General features: G+C 40.0%; 1 protein-coding gene across 4 annotated transcripts in view; it reads left to right on the top strand.

The window, feature by feature from the left end:
• The first annotated feature begins 2,553 nt into the window (after window positions 1-2,553).
• Window positions 2,554-23,974, top strand: part of SNCAIP (synuclein alpha interacting protein) — an 86,810-nt gene continuing 65,389 nt past the window's right edge. For all 4 annotated transcript variants that reach the window (XM_021546231.2, XM_021546229.2, XM_021546230.3 and 1 more), the window contains exon 1: window positions 2,554-2,704. The gene's annotated coding sequence lies outside the window, so the exon portion shown is untranslated. The remainder of the gene's footprint in view (window positions 2,705-23,974) is intronic.

The following is a 23,974-nucleotide window of genomic DNA, read 5'->3' as shown; positions in this document are numbered from 1 at the left end:
AGTCAATGTATGTGATCACTGACAGATGCTGTGATTGCTGCTGGCTGCCATGGACCCTTGATGTGGGCCACAAATCAGCCTGTTCTCATGTTCTCATATGCATCCAGCCATACTCTGCAGTTGACGCAAATACTGGCCTTGGCTTCACCACATAGGAATACCAAGGTTCAACAAACCACTAAATGATCCTGCAGAGGCATACTAGAAAAACAACAGGCAACATATTTTTTAATCACTTTACTCCATTTGGAATATCAATGACAAGCTTTTTTCTATTTCAGCAAATGCTTGTATCTGCACACACAGCAAGAGGAGAGGTAACATTCTGTGATTTTATTTCATACAAAAAATGATGGGGCCATATAACTGGCAGTAAAATCCATCCTGAAGTTCTTATAAGAACTGAAGTTATATATCATAATTTAAGGGTTTTTTACAGTCATATAGCCTAATCAGCATTTCTTATTTAAACAATATTTTCAGCAATGATTTCAGAAGTACACACACAAACAGGGTTATCAGTGCTAATACAGATACTAATATATAATATGCACAAAGATGCTTACCAAGCTTTTATCTTACAAATTGTATTTGCATACCAATGGTATTTATAGACTCTACATTAAAATAAGATTTTTTTGGTTTTGTTTTTTCATCAACACTGTTTGTCAGGCAGGTCATACTCCTATATGACATTGTATTCTGGACCTGACCTGCATTCTTTTCAAACCATTTAATCACACACAGCTGACCAACATTCCTGGCTAAAACCACCTAATCAAGTGCATTACAAATACCTCAAACGGTTACTAATCTCCATATACATTCAAGTGTGAAATGTGCAGTACATAAATATCAGTTTCCTAAAAGAGAATGACATAAAAGCAGAATACCTGTCCAAAGCACTCCTTTCTTCACATTCAGTATGCACAGGTGTTTAAGATACTATTGCACCATATAGTTAGCTTTGCACATAAACATTAGAGTCCATCACTGAAATTCATATTCACGTTTGTTTTCTACAAATCTTAAAAGATTAATTTAAAAAGAAAGACATATAGCAGCTTTCCAATTCTGGGCAAGTATACTAAATAAGCTGAAAATGCATGATGCTGCAGCTCCTAGATAGCCCAAGTAATGTATCATGGGAGACTACATTTCCTTTCATGTCCAAGTTGCTGGGTTCAGATGACAAGCTTCTCAAGGTTGTTACTGTCTGATGACTGTGTCTGTGTGACTGACTCAGCTAAGCAGAATTAAAATGGGGGAAGTAGGGGAGTTTAGGCACTTTCACTAGAAATCCCTACAGGAAGAACAGAGAGCTATTTAGCTGGAGATTAAAGTATTTTTGCCATTTCCAGAGACACTTGTCCAGAGCAGTGCTAAGTGCTGACTGATGTGGGCATGCTTGCAGTAGTGCTGAGCGTACTCTGTGGGCAGTAGTTTTCCATAATGCCAAACTAGCATAAATTCACTTAAATTTCCTGTATGCATCTCTCAGGCTTTTGCACTCCTCACTCATCCGAGTAAATGAAAATTCAAGATGTTCTCTGTTTGAAAGGTAAAAGCACACAAAAGTACATAAAGAGATACACCTTAAGAGACAGGATGGAAAATGTGCCTATGAAAAGGGAGAAACAAAACAGGCTAAATCACAAAGAGGAAAACCCAGCCAAAGGGTTCACTTTTCTGCTCTCTTCGTGCTGCCATCAGACGCCTGGGTGGCAAGGCGTTACTCGGGCTAAGATGTTTAGAGGATCCTTTCTTCGCGCATCCCTGCAGCGCCTGAAGGACAGCCAGCGGGTTTCTGCCCGCTCATCGAGCACCTGCAGCGGCGGGGTGCAGAAGCACCTTTAGCAGCACTGTCTGAGAAAATGCTGGTTTCTTGTCAAGGCAAGTGGGACCAGGTCGATGGGAGGTGTACAAGGATGCCACCACCTCTGTCCTCGTGAACCTGTAAACTAGAGCGAAGCAGCGAGGCTTTCCCGGTTTTACAAAAAAAAAAAAAAAATCTACTCCCAAACTGACGGAATTTTATTTTAAACAGATGTGAGTGGATTGAACTCGGCATTTCAGGCACTGAGCTCTGCATTTCCATTATTTTTAGCGTAGCGGCGTGCCACGCGTTTCGCACTGGACATGCCGGAGCAGCGTTTTCAGACGCCGTGGGCAATCCCTCCCGAAGCGCGCAGGACGCGCGGGGCGGCTGCGGCAGCACGGCGCTAGCGAGGCCGCCGCTCCGGGGACAGCGCCGCAGCCCCCGCCCGCCCCGCGCGGCCCCCGCCCGCCCCGCGCGGCCCCCGCCCGCCCCGCGCGGCCCCCGCCCGCCCCGCGCGGCCCCCGCCCGCCCCGCGCGGCCCCCGCCCGCCCCGCGCGGCCCCCGCGCAGCCGCCGCGCCCCGCCCCGCGCGTCACGTGGCAGCACCCCCCGCATTGTGACGCACGGGGCCGGGCGGAGCCGCACCGACCCCGGCTCCCTCCTTCCCTCTCCGTCTTCCTCTCCTCCCGCTCCTGCCGGCCGCTGCGTGCTGACAGGGCAGGGGCGGAGGGCGGGGCACCGGGAGCTCGGCGCTGCCGGAGTGCTGCCTGCGCCGGCGGGGAGTGGCGGGGGGCGGCAGCCGAGAGGCGGCACCTAGGTCCTTCCCCCGTCTCCATCACCCCGGCTGCCGTGGAATGGCCGCGGCCGAGCGGAGCGCGGGGGTGAGGTGAGCAGAGGGGAGCGGAGCGGACGGGGGCTTTGTTGCCGCCGACAGCGCTGACCCCGGGGCGGCGGGAGAGGGGGCGCGGAGCCGAGCCCAGGGTGCCCCGCGGGGGTTGCGGGTGGCTCTGGAGGCGCTTCCCCTGCTGAGGCGTCCCCGGCGCGCCGAGCGGGGCTGCCGGGCGGCGGGCGGGAGCGAGCGGCGGCGAGGGGCGAGCCCCCGCCCTGCCCCCGCCAGCCCGCTCCGGGGAAGTGCTTTCCGCATGAAATCAGGGCTAAACTCGGGGGGTTTCTGTGAGGCTGAGCACATACGTGATGTCAGCCGCGCGAAGTGCCGCCGCGAAGCCTCGGTAGCGCAGGGTAAGCCGCTGACGCTCGCCCCCGCCGCAGATGTGCCGCTGCTCTGCTCGGAGCCGGGCGTCCGGGCGGGCACCCAGCCGGTAGCGCTCTCCTGTCCCGCCGGGCAAGCCGAAATCTGGGAGAAAATCAAGTAGGAGTTGCATGTTTGTAACTGTGGGGAAACAAATGCCAAGTTGTCTGATAGAAACATGCTCCAAGGCTTATACTTGGGTCGGCCCAAAATCGTGTTTCTGCAGCAGAGGGGATCAAACCTTTTTCATACCTGCATAAATGAGCGCTTAATGTGAGCAGATGTAATTTATATAAAGAAGAGCTCGAGGATCAGGTTCCGATGGTACTGGATGCAAACCAGCGCCTAAAGCGTCTCAGTCTTCATTGTCAGTGTTAATCACCTCAGAGCACTTTCAATGGTTGGCTTAAAGCCACATCTCTTATAGCGATACTAATCAGTCACAACTGGTCCTCAAAAAGTCCCCTCACCCCAAAACCCACCAAAAAACTTCTATTGCCTGTGTTTTCCATGGAAAATCTTAGCATCTTAGCCTCGTTTTATACCTCAGCATTCCAACAGCAAAAGGGAGCTGAAAAAATGTTTAAAAAAATAATTCTGAAGCAACTCACTTTGACTTTTTGCATCTTTTTCTGATATTTAAATGGCTGAAGAAAGATATACAATCATATCATTGGGAAATCAAAATAATTTTATATTTCATGCAAATAGCACTGATCCTGCAGTCAGAAATTATATTGAAAGATGTGCATGCATTTAGCCTTGTGTAGCATGCTGTAGCAGACTTTTAATGGTGTCCTGCCCGTACTGAATTTAGGAGTTATGTGCACTACATGTGCTTCCAGCAAGCCATAAAAAGCATGACCTGTTGCCTTACTACCACACATAAACATGAGTTTCTTCACCCTAAAATCCTTTGCAACTAGCTCATGCGTGAGCTCATGGTTGGTGAACTTGGTAAACCACTTCAGTCTTCATACTGCTGAGCCTGAAAATATGCCTTGTGGAATACTGGAGCCATATTTTGAAGATTTAGCAGGTAAGCTGGTTACAAGAGCAGGCTTGGGGGATTGCTCAAGAGGTAGTTCAAAAACAGTGAGAAGCACTTTTCATATGAATGAAACAATTAGGATTTGACCTGTTCAGTAGTCAAATAGACCCTTGCCTCATCACGAAAAGGCCTGTAATGAAAAAGCTTCCTTTGTAAGGGTATGTGGTATAAGACTGATCTGTGTGAGTAAAATAAAACTACATCAGAGTATTAGCCTGATGTAGGGTTACCTGCAAATTCAAGGAGACTGGTTAAAAAAAATCTCCATCTTTTTTGAACAAGCAGTCCAGTGCAGTCTATTCAAAATGCTTTTAAGTGTCATTTTGGAATAAGGAGCTGGACAGTCTTTCAGATAAGGAAATTCCATAGAAGATAGTAGCTTATAATAGCTAGAAGCTGCTTGTCTTAATATCTTTTTCTCTAATGACAGCAACATGGAAAGTAAGTATGTCATGAGTTCTTTGAGGCCAGCTTCCAAGTTTACAAAGAGGTGCATGTAAAATTAGACTGCTTAGACAAGGTGTCTGAAGGTACCCTTGAAGATTCAGTCCCTTCACAGAGTACTGTGAATAAGTGATAAGTAATCTTTTTCATAATTGCAAAATCATGATCCCAAATATCAGATATTTTGTAACTGTTTCATGATTGGGCATCAACAAAGCTTGAAAAACTATGAAGTGTCCCTCTGATTCCCGATTGTCCATTTTTCCTGGCACCTGAAATCTGTTCCCATGTGGACTCCAAAGGTGCAAGAAGAGTTAATTCCACACACACCTGAGGTGGAATACCACCTGCACTGGCACAACTCTCTTTCTCACAGTCCTCTTCCAGGATGTCTCAGACCTGTGCCTACTTCACAGTAGCTCTGTCCTTGGGCACTTGTCTGATTAGAAGCAGGAAGGGGAAAGCATGGCAGCCCTACTGCAGCTACTGTAGCTTCCGTCCTCTGAAATGGAGATACACAAGTAGCACAGCCTCCACATGCTGGACATACTGGCAAGAAAGCGGGAGCAGACAGCCAGAGGCAGCCCCGTGGGGTGGCTCATCTGTCACAGACGGCAGCACAAAAGTCCTGTTAGCAGTGGTGCAGGGATGATGGTCCTTGCACATAGGTTGGTGTCATGAAGCAGTGATGCTGCACCTCATGAACACAAAGGCAGTAGTTCAGCAGCCTTTGTGGGATGCAGCAAGTTATCTCCCTCATCTGGTGTTTAAACATTTCAGCTGACTAGATGAGGTCTGTATCGGAGCTTTATCTGTACCCTTGCCTGTCTCTGATTTTGTGCATGAAGTTCAAGAGGCAACCCTCAAATTAAGACTAAGGAGGCAGGGAACAATTGTTTTTTTTATTTCAGTTTTCCTGGAGTAATCCTGCATCTCTTTTCAGGTAGATGTCAAGAGGAGACTATTCTTACCTTTCCTTATGCAGCCATAATTAAAAGTGATGCCAAGTAAAATAAAGTTTATATTTTTTCATGTGCAAATCTGTAAATAATCTTTTTGCCAGTGCTTTACTCTGTGTTGCTTAGCAAATACAGTAATTTTTTACAGTTGAAATCTATATGATCATTGTCAAAATGAAAAATATGTTAGAAAAACTTGAAAAACATTGGATTTTGGAGGGGCAAATAGTAATTATTTTCAACTCTTCTCTGAATAGGACCATAACTAAACTAAACTGAAGGAAATGGTGCTTAGATAATTGGCAAGAGGACTTGGAGTAGTGATGTGTCTGAGCTCCCTCTTTTTCTGGCAGATCTGTTGTTTCTCAAAGGAGGTAAAGAAGTCAGTCTTACATGGAGCAGGTGCATAGTAAACACAAGAGAATTTCTCTTTAAATGCAAATGTGGTTCTACAGTAGATTTATACGCACAGTGGAACCATTGGAAACAAGGAGATAGAACATATGCATCAGATACTTTATTGATTTAAGTCTCTAAGAGAGTTCTAAACTGAGGGGGAAAATGATTAATTACTTTTTGTGGTAGAAATATCATCTGCTATTTACCTGTTCTAAGGTGGAACTGTGATTTCTTCTGCAATAAAGCTCCAAGTGACTCAAAGGTGTGAAGGTCTTAGAGTTATCAAAGGAAAGTACAATTCAGCTGTCACAGTTTGGCAACTGGGGCAATCCTTCATTAGGTATGTTTTCTTATGTGTTATAGGGTGTTTACAAAAGCTTATTTTGATTACGAATATGGCTGATTTGCACTTCATAAAGAACTATGAAGCAGCACTTAAAAATGTATTTTTTTTTAGTTAAAACATAGCACTAGGTTTGTGAGGTTTGCTATAATCATTTCCTTTTCGTTTCAGCTTTCTCCTCAGTTCTTGTTTACAGTCAAACTGCTGGCATTATTTTTGTTTATACCAGATAAAAAAGCATTGTCTTCCTTATCTTTTAAACTCAATACAGTGTACCACATGACCTCTTCTTATATATAAGTCCTCCCCCTTCTCCCCGCTTCTGTTTTATTGTTACTGAATCAATCTGGAGCTTTCCTTTTAAAATGAAATTCTAATTAGGAACTTAGCGCTTCCCTTCAACCCCCCCTCCCCCCCCCCCCCCATTTTAACCAACTTGTTTACATCTGTGACTAAATATCAGGCTGTGCTGCATGATTTTCTTGGAACAGGCTGGCCAGAGAGGTTGTCAAGTCTCCTTCCTGGATCAACCTGGACATGATCCTGTGCAACCTGCTCTGGGTGAGCCTGCTTTATCAGGGGGATTGGATTCAATGATCTCCAGAGGTCCCTTCCAACCCTAGCCATTCTGTTAATCTGTGATGTGCATGACAGGGGTATGCATGTAATTGTGATTTGGAGCTGTGGTTCCCTGTGGGTTATTGATCCATGTAGTTCTTTTGCAGGATCTTGCCATACTGACTAGCCTCTTTTTCTTACAGAATTAGGAAATACCTTTAACTGCTTATATGTGCATGTACATTCCTCATATTCTCTTTAACTAAAATTCAGATGTAAATATCCTGCTTTTTGTATGCTATGCTGTCAGTTCCAGTTGAGTCACAGTAGTAAATTTATGAATATCCACAAGCTGCTTTTGAATGGGCTCAAGATTTTAAATATTGAAGTGTCAGCCTGTTGAGACACTTATTTGAATATTTGTAAAAGCTGTCTAGAAGATGCTGTTAAAAGCAAACAAACAAAAAAAAAAAGTCAAACAAAATGAAGCCAGGTATATCTTGTAAATATACTGCACACATGCACACAGAAGCAGCAGAGTACTCCTAAGGTAAATAAGCTGTGTCATACTCCTTGATCCACATTCTACTGTGCTAAGTATAAGTGTACTCATATGTCCTCTTGTTACATGGAAAGAGTCTTCGGTTATGTGTCCAAATTATGTTAATATCTAGGATATTACCATTTTGCCAGCTCACATGCTGATAAAACACAATATTTGTGCTTATTGCTAGGATATGGCCAAAAGCTTACCTTGAGTTACAGCCTGGAATCACCAGGAAAATGAGTTACACATACATCACTAGTTATTTACTTCTCATTAACATTGAAACTCTGACAGGCTTGGTCCTGTGACCACTCCCCTGAGTGAAGAACCTTCACCCTCTGTGTGAAGAACTTTTTTTTGATATCCAGGCTAAACTTCCCCTAGCACAACTTCAGGCCATTCCCCTGGGGTCTGTCACTGTTACTGCAGAGAAGAGATCAGTACCTGCCCCTTCTCTTCCCCTCAGGAGGAAGTTGTGACTGCAGTGAGGTCTCCCCTCAGTCTCCTCCTCTCCAGGCTGAACAGACCGAGTGACCTCAGCCACTCTTCACACGGCTTCCCCTCAAGGCCCTTCACCATCCTCATGGCCCTCCTCTGGACATTTTCTAACAGCTCAATGTTGTGGTGCCCAGAATTGCCCCCAGCACTCGTGGTGAGGCTGCCCCAGAACAGAGCAGAGAGGGACAATCCCCTCCCTGGCCAATTTGGTGATGCTGTCTCTGATGCACCCCAGGATGTGGGGTGTTGTTCTTCTGCTGACAAGAACCGAGAGCAGTGCTCGGGGCAATTCTTCCATATGTTTGATGCACCCCAGGATGTTTTTGGGCCTTTTGACTGCCAGCACATACTGTTGATTTATAGTCAACTTGCTCTTCATCAGAACCACCAGATCCTCTTTCATGGGAGCTTTCATTCCTTCTCCAGTCTCTTAGTCTGTCCTTACAGCTAGGAGTGCCCTGTGCCAGGTGCAGAACACGGCTCTTGCCCTTGTTATGCTTCATGTGGATGGTGATTGCCCAGCCTTATAATTTGTCAAAGTGTCTGCAGGGCATCTCTTCAATTGAGTCAGCAGCTTCTCCCAGTTTAGCGGAATTTGCTGGAATGGTGCTGCCTGGTGAGTGGAGGTTTTGCTGTTTGAGTCCTCAGATGTTCAGGTCCAGACAACTAAGTGGAGCACAACAGTGCATGTGCTCGGGGTTTCCACAAAGAGACAGGGAGCAGCACAGAATGTTTATCCCTGCACCCAAAACTTTATGAATTTCACTAGCTTGCTTCTTCCCATGGTGAATTGGCATGTATGTAATCCCTGCTGCTGTGATCCAATTCCTACCAGGTCTTTAATTGTCGGAGTCAACATTAGCTCTTGTGTGTCTTTATACTCTCCTGGCAAGGCAGCAAAATATGCTGAATAACTGCATTCCTTCTTGTCTTCTGGTTGTGATTTAGCAAAATGCATACGAAATCTCTTCAGAGTGAATCATTCACCATGCAGACAGTTTTAGAACATACATGCATGTCTTTGGTGACTGGCTGGACAAAAGGTAGTAAACCATCCTTGAGAGGATGTAGCCAGTAGAGGCTAGAGCCAGTAGAGGAGTTGTAGTGTTGCTGCCATGCAGCAAACAGCTGTTGGAGGAGAGGAGGTCCTGAATTTGAAGGGTTTTACCAACTCTGGGTTTCTGCATCACAGTAAATTCTGCCCCTGTTAGCAGCACTGATAAATAAAGGTGTTGATGTCTTGATGTTCTTCTGAAATGACTGTCCTTGAATCAGTAGGTACCTAATAATGCCTGCTTGGGTTAGGGCTTCAGAACCCAGCTCTGGTACTGCGTTGGAATTGAGAGGAATGAGTGCTGTTTACTTGCTACAAGTTTTCTCCCACTTGCCTGTATAGTGTAGGTGTCTCTTCTGTAGATGGTAAAGCTGCGTGAATTGCTGTCCTTGAAGGTTCAGGTTAATTTGGCCTGACTCTGAATCCCCACAGGAGTGACCTGTGGTACAGGTCATGTGTACCAACGCATGGCACAGAAGTATAAGGGAAGCCCTCCACAATTCCAGCTAATAGAATTTAGCAAAATAGACACTCTGTCCAGCATATGTTCCTCATCAAGTCCCATATGCTTTACAGTATGCTTCCAGGCTTTGCTTTTTGCAAATGCAGTTTTTAGATGAACGTATCTACAGTAGCACTATTTCTGGATGTACCTACACTGCAGTCGAGTAGTGTGATTGCAGGACATGCAGACAGCTCTGTAATTGCGTTGATCTGTATGTAATGTGAAGACATGCCAGCCTAGACTTAAGAGAGGAATTTCCAAGCCTTCCGGACAGATTATTAAGCCATGCTGAAGTCTGCTTTCATCTGTTTCCACTGCTATTTTTAACTGTCCTCTCTAGATTTGCACTGTGGTGGATACACCTGTACATGCTGACATAAACTCACGACTGCATGCCCACTTCATGCCTCCTGCAGCATTGTTGGTGGATGCCCTGCATCTGCGTGTGTATCACTTATTCTTTGTACTGAGGTAGTGTCCTTTTCCATGGAGTTTAACTGACTGTCTCACTATTTAATTGTCCTCTGTAAGGAATTATTAATTCTCCTCTGTAAGGAAAGGGCAATAGAGTGTCAGAGAGATTTCTGGCAAATTTCCACTCCAAAAATTAATTTTTTATTCCAAATTTGATTAAATTCAGCCTTAAAGAGCCATCATATCCAGACCATACATTTTGCAAGTGTTAAAATCCAGATGAGAGATTGGGTTAAGGAGCAAAGTTGGAAAGTGAGATTTTAAAATGGTCTGTATCAAAACATTGAATCTAGAGCACAGTTATGGGGAGGAAAAAAGGAGGATCCTTGCACTTCTAAAAATTTCTTGTTTTGGTTTCTGAGGGTTTTGTTGTTGGGGATTTTTTTTTAGTTTATGTAGTAAGGGTTATTTTTGGTTTGTCAGATTAATTGTTAAGTTACTCCATCTGTTTGAAAATGAAGTCAGTGAACCTTCTTATTAAGGTACTCTATTGTATGAGTAAAGTTTGACAAAAGGTATAGTTGCACATCAGATTTCAGTAAATTTTATGCAGAAATTTATTTTCTTTCTGCATTAAAAACCAATAAACCAACAAAAAAAAAAAAAAAACAAAACAAAATAAAACAGCTGATCTGTATCTAAGGATATAGTCTGAAAACATCTGTCAAGTGTCTAATTCTTTCACTGTGCACTTTCCATGCTATTTAACAAAGACAAAGGAGAAAACATGGCTTAAAAGTTAAAACATAAAAGGATTAGTTAGTGCAATTTTTTTTCATGCCAAAAAATATTTCACATAAAATCAGTACTGTCAAAGAGGAATACAAAATAGACTCTCATGTGTTACTATGACATGAGATATACTGTAGACGAGTAAGGTAAAGCTGAGCTTTTCAGTGTTGTGCAATGCTAGAGCTTACTTTTTTGCCAAGAAAATATTTTGTTTTCTAGATAAATGGTTAAACTAAAAAGATAAAATATTCTCTTATCTTTCATCAAACAGTTCTTTAAAAGAAGTGGTTCTTACTCCTGTCCTTGACACCTTTCTAAGGAAAAAGAACACTCTTCATTGGATTTTGCACAAGAATGCAAGCTACGCCTGGTTTCTGCCACAAGTGGTCTTGAATAAATTATCTAATTCTTTTCACTTATGAGAAGAAAATATAGTAGAGAACTGCAAATTGACAGTAGCAACATCTTTTTGTAAAGCAACTATCAAAGAGTGCCTAATATTTTTGTTATGAAAAGAATTAATTCTTTATGTTTAACAGCTCCAGCACCTTCAAACTGTTGAGGTTCAGAGTGTGGGGCAGAGAGTGGGACATCCACCACTTCTCTGGGCAACCTGTTCTAGTGCCTCACCAGTCCCACAAACTGGGATTTCTTCCTCATACCCAAACTAAACTGGCTCTTTTTAGTTTGAAACTACTGCCTCTGGTTTTATTTCCACAGTCACGGTATAAAATGCCTCTCCAGTTTTGTTGTAGTCCTTCTTCAGGTACCAAAGGCCACAATGAGGTTTCCTCAGAGTCTTCTTCAAGGTGAATAATCCCAGTTCTCTCAGGAGACATGTTGTATCCCTTTGATCATCTTCGTGGGCCCCTTCTGGGCTTGATACAGAAGGTCCTTGTCTTTCCTGTGTTGGGACGCCAGTACAATTATTTTAAGCTGAAATTTTGTAGAGTCTTAACAGTGATTCCCTGGACACTGCAGTGAGGTCTCACCAGAGCAGAGCAGAGGAGCAGATCCCCTCCTTCCCCTGATGGCCACACTGCTGTTGGTGCAGCCCAGGACACGTGTGGCTTTGTGGGCTGTCAGTGCCCATGGCTGGGTCATGTCCAGCCTCTCGCCCACCAGCACCCCCAAGTCCTTCTTGGGGCTGCTTTCAATCTCTTCATTCTCCAACCTGGATTGATACCGAGAATTGCCCTAATCCAGGTGCAGCACCTTGCACTTGATCTTTTTGAGCTTCATCTCAAGCCCATGTGCTCTCATTTTGAGCCTGTCCAGGTCCCTTTGGATGGCATCCTGCCCTTCAGGAGAGTCAGCTACACTGTCAGCTTGATGTCATCAGCAGCCTTGCTGAGGAAGAAGCTTATCACAGTGGTCAGAACTGGCACAGGTTTCTCAGAGGTGGTGGAATATCTCTCCATCCTTGGAGATACTTGAAAACCACATGGATGCAGTCCTGGGCAGCAGGCTTTAGATGAGACACGGGCATTGGGTTGAACTGGATGATCTCCAGAACTCCTTTCCATGCTCAGCTGTTTTGTGGTTCTGTGAAGCACTGTGAAAAGAAGAAACATTGTTATAACTAATACACACAAGGCTACTGGGAATAGTCTGTGTCTCTGGCTCTGTGATGATAGCCTTGCACACTGCTAAGCACAATCCAAAACATAGCATGGCTGTAGACAGGAAATATGTGTGCTTTCTTATTTATGTTATCTTCATAGAGTCTTTTGGTGTTGGGTTGTATGGTAAGTGAACTGGAGTGAGAGCCACCTCCCACTTCTGGCAGTGATCAGTAGTCTGGAGATGTGGATGGATATACAGGAATACCTGTGTGCTCCCATGCTTCTCATTCTGGTCCTTCTGCTGTGGTTTTCTGTGGCTTCCTCTAAGTCTCTTTGTTTCCAGCTTTAGAGGGATAATAATGCTTTCTCATCCTGTAATCTGTAAGACTATGAATTAATTGGGGAATGTTTGTGAAACACTTGGACATTACTGATAAGTATCCATGAAAAAAGCTGCAAAGATATCTTCCGCTTGCTATAGGACCTCAGCAGTCTAAAATTTTAAATAAATTTAGGCTGGTTAAATGCTGGATAGGGGAACACAAGAAATGAATATGCACACCTGATATTTCTGAGTAGTTTGTGTGTGATCTGTGTAAGACAGATCACCTTTTGCAAAGCATTGAAGGGGGATCCTTCAGTTAGTCCGTGCATCCAAATCAGTACAAACAAGAAATGTGCTCATGCGTAAATTTTGTAAAATTGTGGTTTTTGATGTAGCGAGGTAGTGAGGTTCATTTCTTTAACATATTTTCATTTTTTTTTTAAATGAAGGGTTTTAGGAATCTCTGAAGACTACAAAATTTCAGCTTAAAAGAATAGTACTATTTCTAATTGGCATTTCTCAACCTCTTCCCACAGTTTATTACAGCACTAATAGCTGCGTAGGTGAACACTAGTGCTGGTTGTATCTGCTACCCATAACATTTTAAACAAATAATAGAGGATAGCAGTGTTCTATATAGAATAGCCTTGTATAGCTGCAGAGCATAAGAGCTGCAGTTGCAGTCTATTTCTGAAATGAGAAAACAGTGACAGTTTCAGAAGACAGCATTCTAGTTTCAGGGGCATAGATGTCTCTCCGGAATAATTTAGCTGTTTTTCACTGAATATTCCAGTTTCCACCAAACTATAGTGGAAATAAAAAGTTCTTTTTTGACAGTGCTTAAATTTACAGTAGTTTGCACTGTTTAATTTTTAAGGAGTTTTGCAAACAACATCATGTTCTATGTCTACAGAATAAAGTATGAAAAATTGTGATGTTTCTCTTCTGTCTTAATTTGAATTTTATCAAAATGCAAATATTTGCTTGGATGTTAATAGTCAAGTGTCATTTCTAAGTGAGAGGAAGGTTAATGTTTGCAGTATAAATGCAAAATTTTTTTTGTATTTTCAATATTTTTTGCTTTATAAGTAAACATAGTAAAAGTAAAACCTGTAATATATGCATATATAATATTTGTGAAATGTATTCATCAAATAGTCTCAAATGAAAGTGGGTTGGTCTGACTGACATGGAGCATGACTCCTGGAGTGAGTTTTTTGAGTTCAAGGTTTGGTTTTTTGAGTTTGAGGTTTGGTTCTTTTGGTCCATGGGCGCCATGTGCACATATATATGCTCTGTATGACGAGCCCTGCGTGAGGCTGGCTGATATCCCAAATTGAAGTGTAATGCTGGTTACCCACTGCTGCCCCCCAACCCTGACTGTTACTGGAATTCACCTTGTGTCAATGGAAAATTCAGTTTTGAAATTTGGATTATCAGATTTTGCTAGAGTGAAGCTCTTAGATGTTCTAGTCAGTTTCAGGGCACAAAGGATGGGGCAGTGGAATTGACAGCCAAAAAATATAAAAGGAGAGAATAAAAAAGGGTGTAGTTGCAAAACTGGAAACACAGGAAAGTGATTGCAGAGAAAACAGGCCTCCCACAAGTGAGCAAGACAGTCATAGACTTCATACAAATGGTGGATACATTTGGCATATTCTGACCCTTGAAGCAGAAAATCTACATTCGTAGGCATTTCCCCTTGACTTTATAATTAAAGCTTACATGAAGCAAGAAATCATCATGGGACTGCATGCATGATTTTGGCAGGGAAATGTAAAGAAGGCAAGTCCTAAATTTCTAACTTCAAGTACAGCATTTGAATGTTGCAAACTTAGTTAATGCCTGTTTGGCATTAATTCTTTTCCAGGATATCTCTAGAAATAATTGAGCAGGCCATTATGGAGCTACAAGGTGTTGAAATTCTACTGGACTATTATTGAACTTTGGTTGAGTAATTTAAATGGGAAAAGGAAGATGCAAGGAAGTGTTTGAAAAATTCCTTTTACTCGTCTGTGTAAAAATAATAATAATTAAAATAACCTCAAACCCTAACATGATCTAACAGATGCTTTCAACATTAAAAGTATGCTAAAGGTATTTTCAACTGCTTGGTTTTATTGAAACAACACTTATAAATGAAATGTGTTCTTCAGCAAAAAGATTTAGGTTTAAAAGAAAAAGGTTTAGGAAGATTTATGGGGATGATATACTGATTAAATTGGTTCCTTATTTTTCTATGAACAGTACCTGAAGAAGATAAGGTGAATAAGGATGCAAGGTATTAAGGAGAGAAACTAAAGTCAGGATCTTTGTAACAAAACTTCAGTATAAAATAATAGAATTTAATTGAAATTATTGTACTGAGCAAAAACTTACAAAAGATTGCTGCCCAGTGCTACTGCCAGTAATTCAGAGAAAGAAGAGAAACCTCAGTTTATGGTTTGAAACAAGAGTGCAGTAAGTCACATCTGCTTTATTAAAGACATTGACACAGAATCCTCCACCTCCCCCCAAAACCACGGCATGATTTGGAAAGGCTGAGCTCTGCTATGCTTGATTTCATCCTAATAGAAGTGCTGGAGCCTGTATTAGCGGTGGTAGTTGCCATAAGCCCTATGTTTCTCTGTCTTACTTTGGGGCCAAGTATCTGGTTCCTTGTGGATGTGGTTACTAGGGTGTATTATTTTTGGATTTTTACATAAGAACTAGGCTACCAAAAAGGCATATTTTTTATTTCTGTAGTTCATGAACTCACAACAGCCCTGCAGATGTTTGATATTCATTGCTTTTGCCAAAAGACTAGAAGTTGTGAGTGCTTTGACAGCACAGTACTTTTCAAACTGTACCTGGAGTAAAAAGTTGTTAAATCAAAATATCATGCATATTTTTATGTATCAGTTTCTTCTTGAGTTGATTTGGAACCATATTGAATCATTAATTTCTTTAATGTTCTGCTTAATTCTCCTCAAATGCAGATCTCTGAAGTCTTGCTCAAGTACACACACATATTCTTCTATGCTGCTTATTTACTTCAGTAAAGTTTACTGCTGCTTTGAAGTGTTTCTAGGTGACATATGTGCTTTACACTTTCAGCCACCATTTAGGATATACTGGTTGAATTTTAGTTTTTTCTGTGTATTTCCATACAGAACCTGTAATGATTTATGTCTTGAGAGGTGGCGTATGGTATCTTACAAATCCCGATAGGGAGTGTAGAGATGCAGAGCAAGACATTATCAGTATTCACAAACTCCTTCTTATTTGACGATGTTACTGAAAGTTAGTTATGTTTTCTATGTGTATGTTACAAGTGTACTGGTTGTGTAAAATTACCTCAGGACTCAGGTCAGCTGATTTCCCATTCCTTGTTTAGCAGTTGCTTCCTGAATTTAAAGGGCATAAGCAATGGCTTTATTGTGGAATGCACTGTATTTGTCACTAATATTCTTTGAAATATTGAAGAGAGCTGCAAATAATCTTGAAATAACACAGTATTTTATGTCTCTCAGTGTTCCAAGTGACCATGACTTGATCTGTGTAAGTCTTTGGTTTGGGCTCAAATCCAGGTTTAATGAAGGATTTACAGAAATGCTGAACAGGACTTGTACTTTTACATGATTGATGCAATGTTCTGTATATATTTTACAATTCTGCATTATAAATTATTTGATGTTTAAGTATAAAAAACAGATGAAAACCTATAGCCTTAGTATTATGTATGCAGAGAAGATGGATATATACACATACATGCTCTCTGTACTTGTGATTGTTGAACCTCTGCATAGTAAAATGTATTATTCATTTCTGCCAACAGTCATGAGTCAGTGGAAAATAATGGGTACAATCATTTGAAAAATGCACATTCACTGTTTGCTTGTATTCCTCTCAAAGTTCAGACTGCAGATGTGTAACCATTCATTTTACTGTTCTCAGTGATGCATGTCAGCCTCCTGAGGATTCACATTTATGAACTTCCTGCATTGGCATTGGTAGAACAGATAGGTAACATGAAATAAAATTAATTTCTGCCATATCTTACTGATATAAGAGGAAGTTATTAAAAATAATCAACACTCAACCTTATTTTGTTAGTTCATCTGCTGAATTTCCACTAGTAATAATAAATTCAATTTTCAGTGGACTTTTCCTAGTAATTGCAAACATTTTGTACATTTTCTCCAGGGAGTTACACTTTGGAATAGCAGTGGGGATTTTTCCCTGAAATTTTTCAGGAGGAGAAAAAAGATGAGCGTCTTTTAAGATTAGTTTGTAAAGAAAGCTTTTCTGGTCAGATTTCACTTCTAAAATGATTGAAGAACAGAATTGTTAAATTCCTGCTCGATCATAATTTTCTATGGAAAATTATGTCATACACAATCTCCAGATCTATATGTGAAGTTATTATTTTAACCTGGGTTTGGTGTTAGTGTTGAATTACCAGTACTCAAAACAAATGTATTTGAAAAGTCTTTGGCCAGTTCTGCTTAAGAAAATATTTTTAAAGCTCAGAGGAAGTACAATGAACTAGTTACTAGCTGCACAATTTAAACTTGAGCCTTTGTATATTCAGTGCTACAAAATGTATAAATAGCTGGTTTCCCACTATTGTGTATGTTCTGTTTTATTACTGGTTGTTCCAGATTATGCTTTTGGTCTCATTTAACGTTATTCAAGGTTTAACATACACACCCTTGATAGGATATGTAATATTTTTCCTTTGGTTCAGTTGCTTTTGTTTTGGTTTAGTCCACTCATTGATATGATATCCTTTATGGTTTTCACCTTCAAAATCAAAGGAAAAATCCCTGACAGACCCTGACGGATCTGCTTTTTACATGTTGCTGAGATCTTACAGTTTCAGAGGTTATGTTGATTATGGGGTAGTACAGTGTGATAAATCATAAATTCAATCTTACTGGAACCTCCATAAGAAAATATTTCACTGTCAAGTCATTGCTTTAATATTGGCTCTTGGAACAGTTTGGAATTAAAAAAAAAAAAAAGGCTTCTTTTTCTTATTTTATTAATATTTTAAAACATATGAAGGCTCATGATTGTGATGGGGAAGAAAGCAAAACTCATATTTTAATTACAGGTATAAGGTAGTAAAATGTTCCCTAAATGTATTTTAGATCTCCAACTGCAATGTGGAAAATAAAAGTTTCACCAGGACCAACAGAAATAAATTTGCTTTTCCCATAAATGGAGTGGTTTAAACCAATGAAGATGCTTGAAAAATTACAACACTTTCAAAATATTTTTTAAATATTTGCAGCTGTAATTTTTCTAGACATGGGCCTGCAGAATGGCAATGTAATAAATAAACTTCTTTGAGGAAGATGGCTTCCTTAAAATTGAGAAAGTGAAAAAATCTCCAAAGCTGATATTTTCGTCACTGTAATTCTGCAGAGCAAAGGAAATAATTCTCTTTTTTGCTTTGTAAAGTAAATCGATATGTGTACATTAAAAAGAAAGAGACTGTAATAATTGTTTTGCATCCCTCACTCAAACTCTGTGGCATACTTTAAGGTTCCCTGTCTTGGCTGATGGAAGTGGTGATGGTCTGGAGTCAGCACAGCTGCTTCTAGAACTTCTGCATCGTTCACTGGTGAAAGTGGATGAATAATCAGTGCTTCCTCTTTTCTAGACTCAAAGGGAGCTTTTCAAATATCTGAATTGAGAAGTACATATATGTTACAAGTTAACTTAAGTTTATTTTTGGAGACTGGCTGATGCAGCAATTCTGGATTTCAGGTGGGTGGGTGAATCTTTTACATTAAGAACAATTCCTGCCTTCTTCTTCAGTGTAAATCTGATTTTTTGGTTCTGTGGTAGATTAGGTAGAGCAGGATATACTGTAGAATTGCTTATTATATTCAGTACTTGTTTCTATATTTAAAGAAGTATACAATGGTGTATTTTCTGCCCTAGTGAGTCTGCCAGTTGATTCTGAAATATCTTACTTAGACCTTGCTTTCCTTAAGGAAAGAGCCACTCTCCTCAGCATTAAAGGATTAAGCATTTCATGCTTAAAAGGTCCTGCTAGGTTTTTAAAGGATTTGTACAAGCATTAACTAACTTGCAGGTAAAAGGAAAGTTGCTGTGATCTTACAGGGAAGAATGTATCTTCCTAAGTATTCTGGTGATAGGCTCTTTGGATCTATCAGTTAAGGGAGAGATTAGTGTCTTTATTGCTTACAGTTCTACAGATGTGCCTGATCTCTTGTGGAAACTCTTTCATAAGCTACTTAGTATTTCTGTGTGTGACTCTCCAGCACTTTATAGCTCTGCATGCTTTTCTGCAAATCCTCAAAGAATGGTACTGCCACAAAACTCAGTTTTGCTGGTCTCAGCACTTGTGACAGTGTTGGATCTGTGGGTGTTTGAACAGCCAGGGAGGGTGAAATTCTTCATTAATGGTCAGAACTTTGAGAACTTGGCTGTGAGGGCTGGAAACAGTTGGATCCAGGATTTTGGACAAATTGGGCTCTGACAGCTGCAAGACAGTATACTCTTTTCTTTGCCCAGCATGGTTCTGCTGGAATTGTAAGGCATCATCTCTTATCTCCTAATAGCATTTGTAAGAGTAACAACTGTCTTTTGAATAGCAAGACTGTACTTTTTCAAAGACAGATTTGCTAGATAACAAGCAGCCTAAGTTCATATTCATCAGTAGTAGCTAACTGCTTAACTGACATAGCCATCCAAAGTTCCTTTTTAGACTATATGGCTCTGATAAATATCTGTGAATCATCTGTGTAATTGAAACACCATATGAACATCCTGGACCACATGAAGTTCATAACTTTGTCAGTATTCCAATATTCAATTTCTGGGATTGGCAACGCTTTCTTCTGTGTAGTACGATATACAAATCAGGAAATCCTCATTCCTCTTTCTCACCAGATGTAATGCCCCTTTACCTTGCAGCAAGTGAATGGAAAAGATTGGAACTTGTTTAAAAGGAATAATCTCTTAAACAGTTGCAACTGGTGCTTATTTGCCTAAGTAGTATTAAAGCTGTTTTCCCTTCCCTAAAGTGGGAGAGATCCTGACTGGTTGATTGTTTCAGTGTATATATGCATGAAAAAGAGGCAGTAAAAGAAGTACTCCTCTGTTGGGAAAAAATGGAATAACAGTCTTACAACACTGCCTAGCTGACTGTATTTATTGCCAGTGAAGCGACTACACTTGTACCTTGGACACATGCCAAGACTGATGATTTGTTTTATAGATGCTGAAAGTTACATTAATAAAACTACAAATTACAGTAACTACTATCCACTAGCACAAGCTTTCCTATGACAATATTGTTTACTCAAAAACTAAACATTTTAACATTGATTGTTAGTTGTTTGCTTAGATTTTTGAACCAAGTCTAGCCAATCAGTGTTTCTGCCTACTTCTCATTTGCAGACAACTAAATACTTGTCATGCTAAGCTGCTGTTTGCCAAATACTGTCAATCTGGGAAGGGGGGGATTTCCTCTATTCCCAGTTTTTAATTTTATTCTTTTACATCCTTCTAGAACTAGGAATAGAAATGTTGGTTGACATAATTTTTGAGTGAAAAAATAAGAGAGTGTGGTATTTGGTCATACATTCTTTCAAATCCCTGTCAATAGATTCTGCTAAATGTAACAGCTGCTCTTGGTGGGCCCAAGAGTCATAACTAGAAAAGAGTGTAGTTCAGGCCATCACAGTGGAGGTGAAGGACTTGAAGGGGTCTGGAAATGAAGGTAATAGCTCAGTGGTGAAACATCAGTTCTTTGCTATGTATGATAAACAGTTTGGGCATACAACTTACATATTTTAAATTGCAGTTTTTCTCAGAGGTCATCCTAAGCTACATGTTTGTTTCTCTTGTGAAAGCCAGCAGCTAGAAACCAGAATGGGGTATTAGTTAATATAACCAGAGATCAGAATTAGCTGTCTTTGGTATGCTTTAGGCATGCTTTTTTTTGTTGCTGTGAACAGAAGTGTAGTTGGTGTCGATCAAAAATGAGGCTACCACAGAGAAAATAGCTTAATTCCAAATCACTCAGGAAGTAACTGTGTCTCTATTACTCCCTACTGGTTTACTGCAAGGGCCTATCTGATCATCTTCAGCTATTAAACATCCTAATTCACTCTTTATAGCTGACTACGTTTGGTAGGTTTACAAATGACTACAGATTTAGTGACGTTTGAGTAGGACATATAAAAGAAAACAAAATGTATTTTAATTTGCATAGACTATGTAAAAAGTAAATAAAATTTAACAGTTGTGATAGGCTCATCCTATAATGTCTTGAGAGGTTTAGGTACATTTGAAACTTTGATGTCATTGCCCCAATTTTCCATTAATTTGCAGCTAAATTTTGTTCATTCAGCTTCATATGCTTTAAAATTAGGCTCTAATTAAACTGTTTCGGTAAGTTGCAAAGATTTCCTGTTATACAGCTCTGATTTTTCCTACTGTTGTCACCCATGTCCATGTATTCTGAGGTTTTTCCAGACAACAAGACTGCTTTTTGGCTTCTTCATTTCCTTTCCATGTGTCTTTGATTATCTGTGACACCCACAGAAGTAGCTAGAGTACTCTAAATAGAGCACTTAAAACCTTGGCCTTTAAAGAGCAACACAGAGAAGTCTGAATAATTTCTAGAGAGTAGAGTCTGGATGGAAAGTAACAGAAGTGCAAATGAAAAATTTTCCTGTTTATTTTTGTAATTTATAGTGTGGAGTCAAAACCAAGAGATAGATTTAAACTTTAGTGGTAGAACATTTGTGGTCCAACTGTAGTAGCAAGTCATTGTGGCCAACTAACATCCAAAAAGTTAAAAATACTATTGCAATATTTTTACGTGTGGTAAAGGAAAGCACAGTCATTTAAAAATTAATCTTACAATCTGTGGGATTTCAGTATGGAGGACATTGGTTATAAGTTTCTCTATGTTCATTAAAGGTCTGACATTTTTCTTTCCCTCCTGCATTTGCTGCAGCTATTCTACAAACGCAGCCTAAGCATGAGCATAATGCTGGTAAATCAGAATAGAGGAGTTCTAAATCCACTTTTTACAGATTTAGTAAATTACACAGATCAGAAGTGTAACCAGAAGTACCACCCCCTTTCTTACCCTTGCTGTCTTTTGAACACATAATTTCAAATTGCACAAATTGTAAAAGTCAGTTTTGTTCCAATGAGTAGAAGACAATGAGGCATGACTGTTGATGTGTTTGGTAAACAATTCTGGAAAAAACAACAATTTCAAAAGGAGATGAGGTATGAGATAACATACACAGTAGTCCTGGCAGATTTCTAATTGCTACTGATTCTGGTTTTGATAAAAATAGATAATTACAGTAGGTGATACTGGATCAAAGAGCTTTTCAGAAAGACTAATTGCTAGGCTTCTGATTTTGAATATCAAATAAACTATATTTAAAATATAGATCGAGATACTTCTTGAATTTTTCTCTGGTTGCACTGAGAATTTTTCCATGTCTATAATGTAGTCTCATTTTCTCTAACTGAATTGTCTTGTTTGATGCAAGAGGGCAAAAACTCAGTTAAGAAGTGAGAAAACCGTTCTATTCATTTTAGATTGTGAAGAGTTATCTACATTTTTCAAATGGTGAAGTGTATTAAAATTTTCATCAGTTAGCATTCCTCATCCAGAAATTTGTGACTTTTAAATGTCCCTAATAGCTTATAGATATTTAGCTGAATGACAATTAGTAAGGGAGCTGTATTAGTCTGTTTATGTTCTTTTTGACACATCAGTCAATAGTAATAAAAAAAAAGAAAAAGAAAAAAGTGAGTTCCATTTCAAAACCTCTTAGTAACTATATAAAAAATAACTACTGTGTTGATTTTCAAAACCTCTTAGCAACCACATAAAAAATAGCAAGTGTATTGATTTCTCTGAAAATGTCCTGGAAGAATGGTTGGAGTTTAGTGGTACAAATGTAAAGAAATGGATTTATCAATAGTTTGTGTGTTGGATAGGCTCCATAAGAAGTTGACAGTAAAGACACTGTCAATAGGGGATCTAGTTGTAAACTTTCACAGCCTCTTTTACTGGTTCATGGTAGTGCAGAAACTATGAAAATAAGAGAGAAAATAAATACTACAGAATACCTGTTGCAAGAGGTAGACATTTGGAAAGAAAAGCAAGTGTAACGTCCTCTTAATTAATCTCACAAATTCCTTAAAAGGATGTGAAACATGGTCTGCTGTACATATGTGGTAGATTTTATGTAAGAGACTTTGTGAGAAATATTTTCAGAGCCTGCTGGGATATAGTCAGGATTATGGCAATTTCCCATAAGAACATGTGTTTACCAGCTACAGCTTCCTTCTGAAACACTGTTAAAGAATTGCTTTTATGAAGGATTGGGGTTTTTTCTGTTTGAACAGGCAGAACAAACAGGATATCTTGGTCATAATGAGCAGCATAATGAAATTTTAAGTACAGTCTAATTGCAGCTTGTTTATGTCATGATTATGCAAACAATTGTTTTGATAGGTATTTCTGTTTCTGCATCTGCTAAAAAGCCTTTTAACAGCATAACAGCATTATCTCTTTCTTGTTCTTATCTCTGCTAAATACTTCAATATATAAAAAGGACATGAGAATGAAAAAGCACTGAAACCCTGCCAACCTGGAAAAATGCAAAATTAGTCCTCACCTCTGCCTTGGAATAGTTCTCAGTGCGGGATATCTTACATTACTAGCATTATGATATCTTATGTTTGAAATATCAATTTCCTATTACGGAGTTTCACACACATTTACAAAAAAATGCTTAGAGGAAGAAGTCATTGCTAGTATAAAAGCCACCAATACTGTTCCATACATAACTTCAGAGACCTGCTTGAAAGAATCCCATGTGTACAGCCCTGGAAAGAAGAGTTGGAAAGCACTTGTTGCTCATAGAATTGTAGGAAGGCCTGGGTTGGGAGGGACCTTAAGGAACATGGGTTGTGGTGGGATACACCCCAGAATAATGAGGGAACTGGCAAAAGAAGTTGCCAAATCACTCTCAATCATTTAACAGTAGTCTTTGTTTTAGTGGAGAAGTTCCAGCTGACTGGAAATTAGCAAATATAATGCCCATTTATAAGATAATCCAGAGAACTATAGGCCTGTAAGTCTGTCACAGGTGGGAGTGTGAGCTTCAGATGAAGTTTATTAGAGAAGCTGTGCTGTTGAACCATGAGGTACAGAAAGGACCTCCTTGCTTCCTAAACTCCTTTTAAGAGGAGCCTGGGTGCACCTGAATCCAATCTTAGCTCCAGTCTTTTGTCAACAGTTTACATAACTTTGTCTCACAGAATTAAAGGTGGCGTATCAGATGTATAAAATGTATTATTTATGATGACAAATGATCAGACAAAATATCTTAATCAGAATCACTTACTAATACTTATATAAAATCTGAAAGTACTACTAGCATATAGTATAA

Source organism: Lonchura striata, chromosome Z, assembly GCF_046129695.1.
Source record: "Lonchura striata isolate bLonStr1 chromosome Z, bLonStr1.mat, whole genome shotgun sequence".
In the NCBI taxonomy this organism is placed as follows: domain Eukaryota; kingdom Metazoa; phylum Chordata; class Aves; order Passeriformes; family Estrildidae; genus Lonchura; species Lonchura striata.
This window is presented reverse-complemented; position numbering and strand designations above follow the sequence as displayed.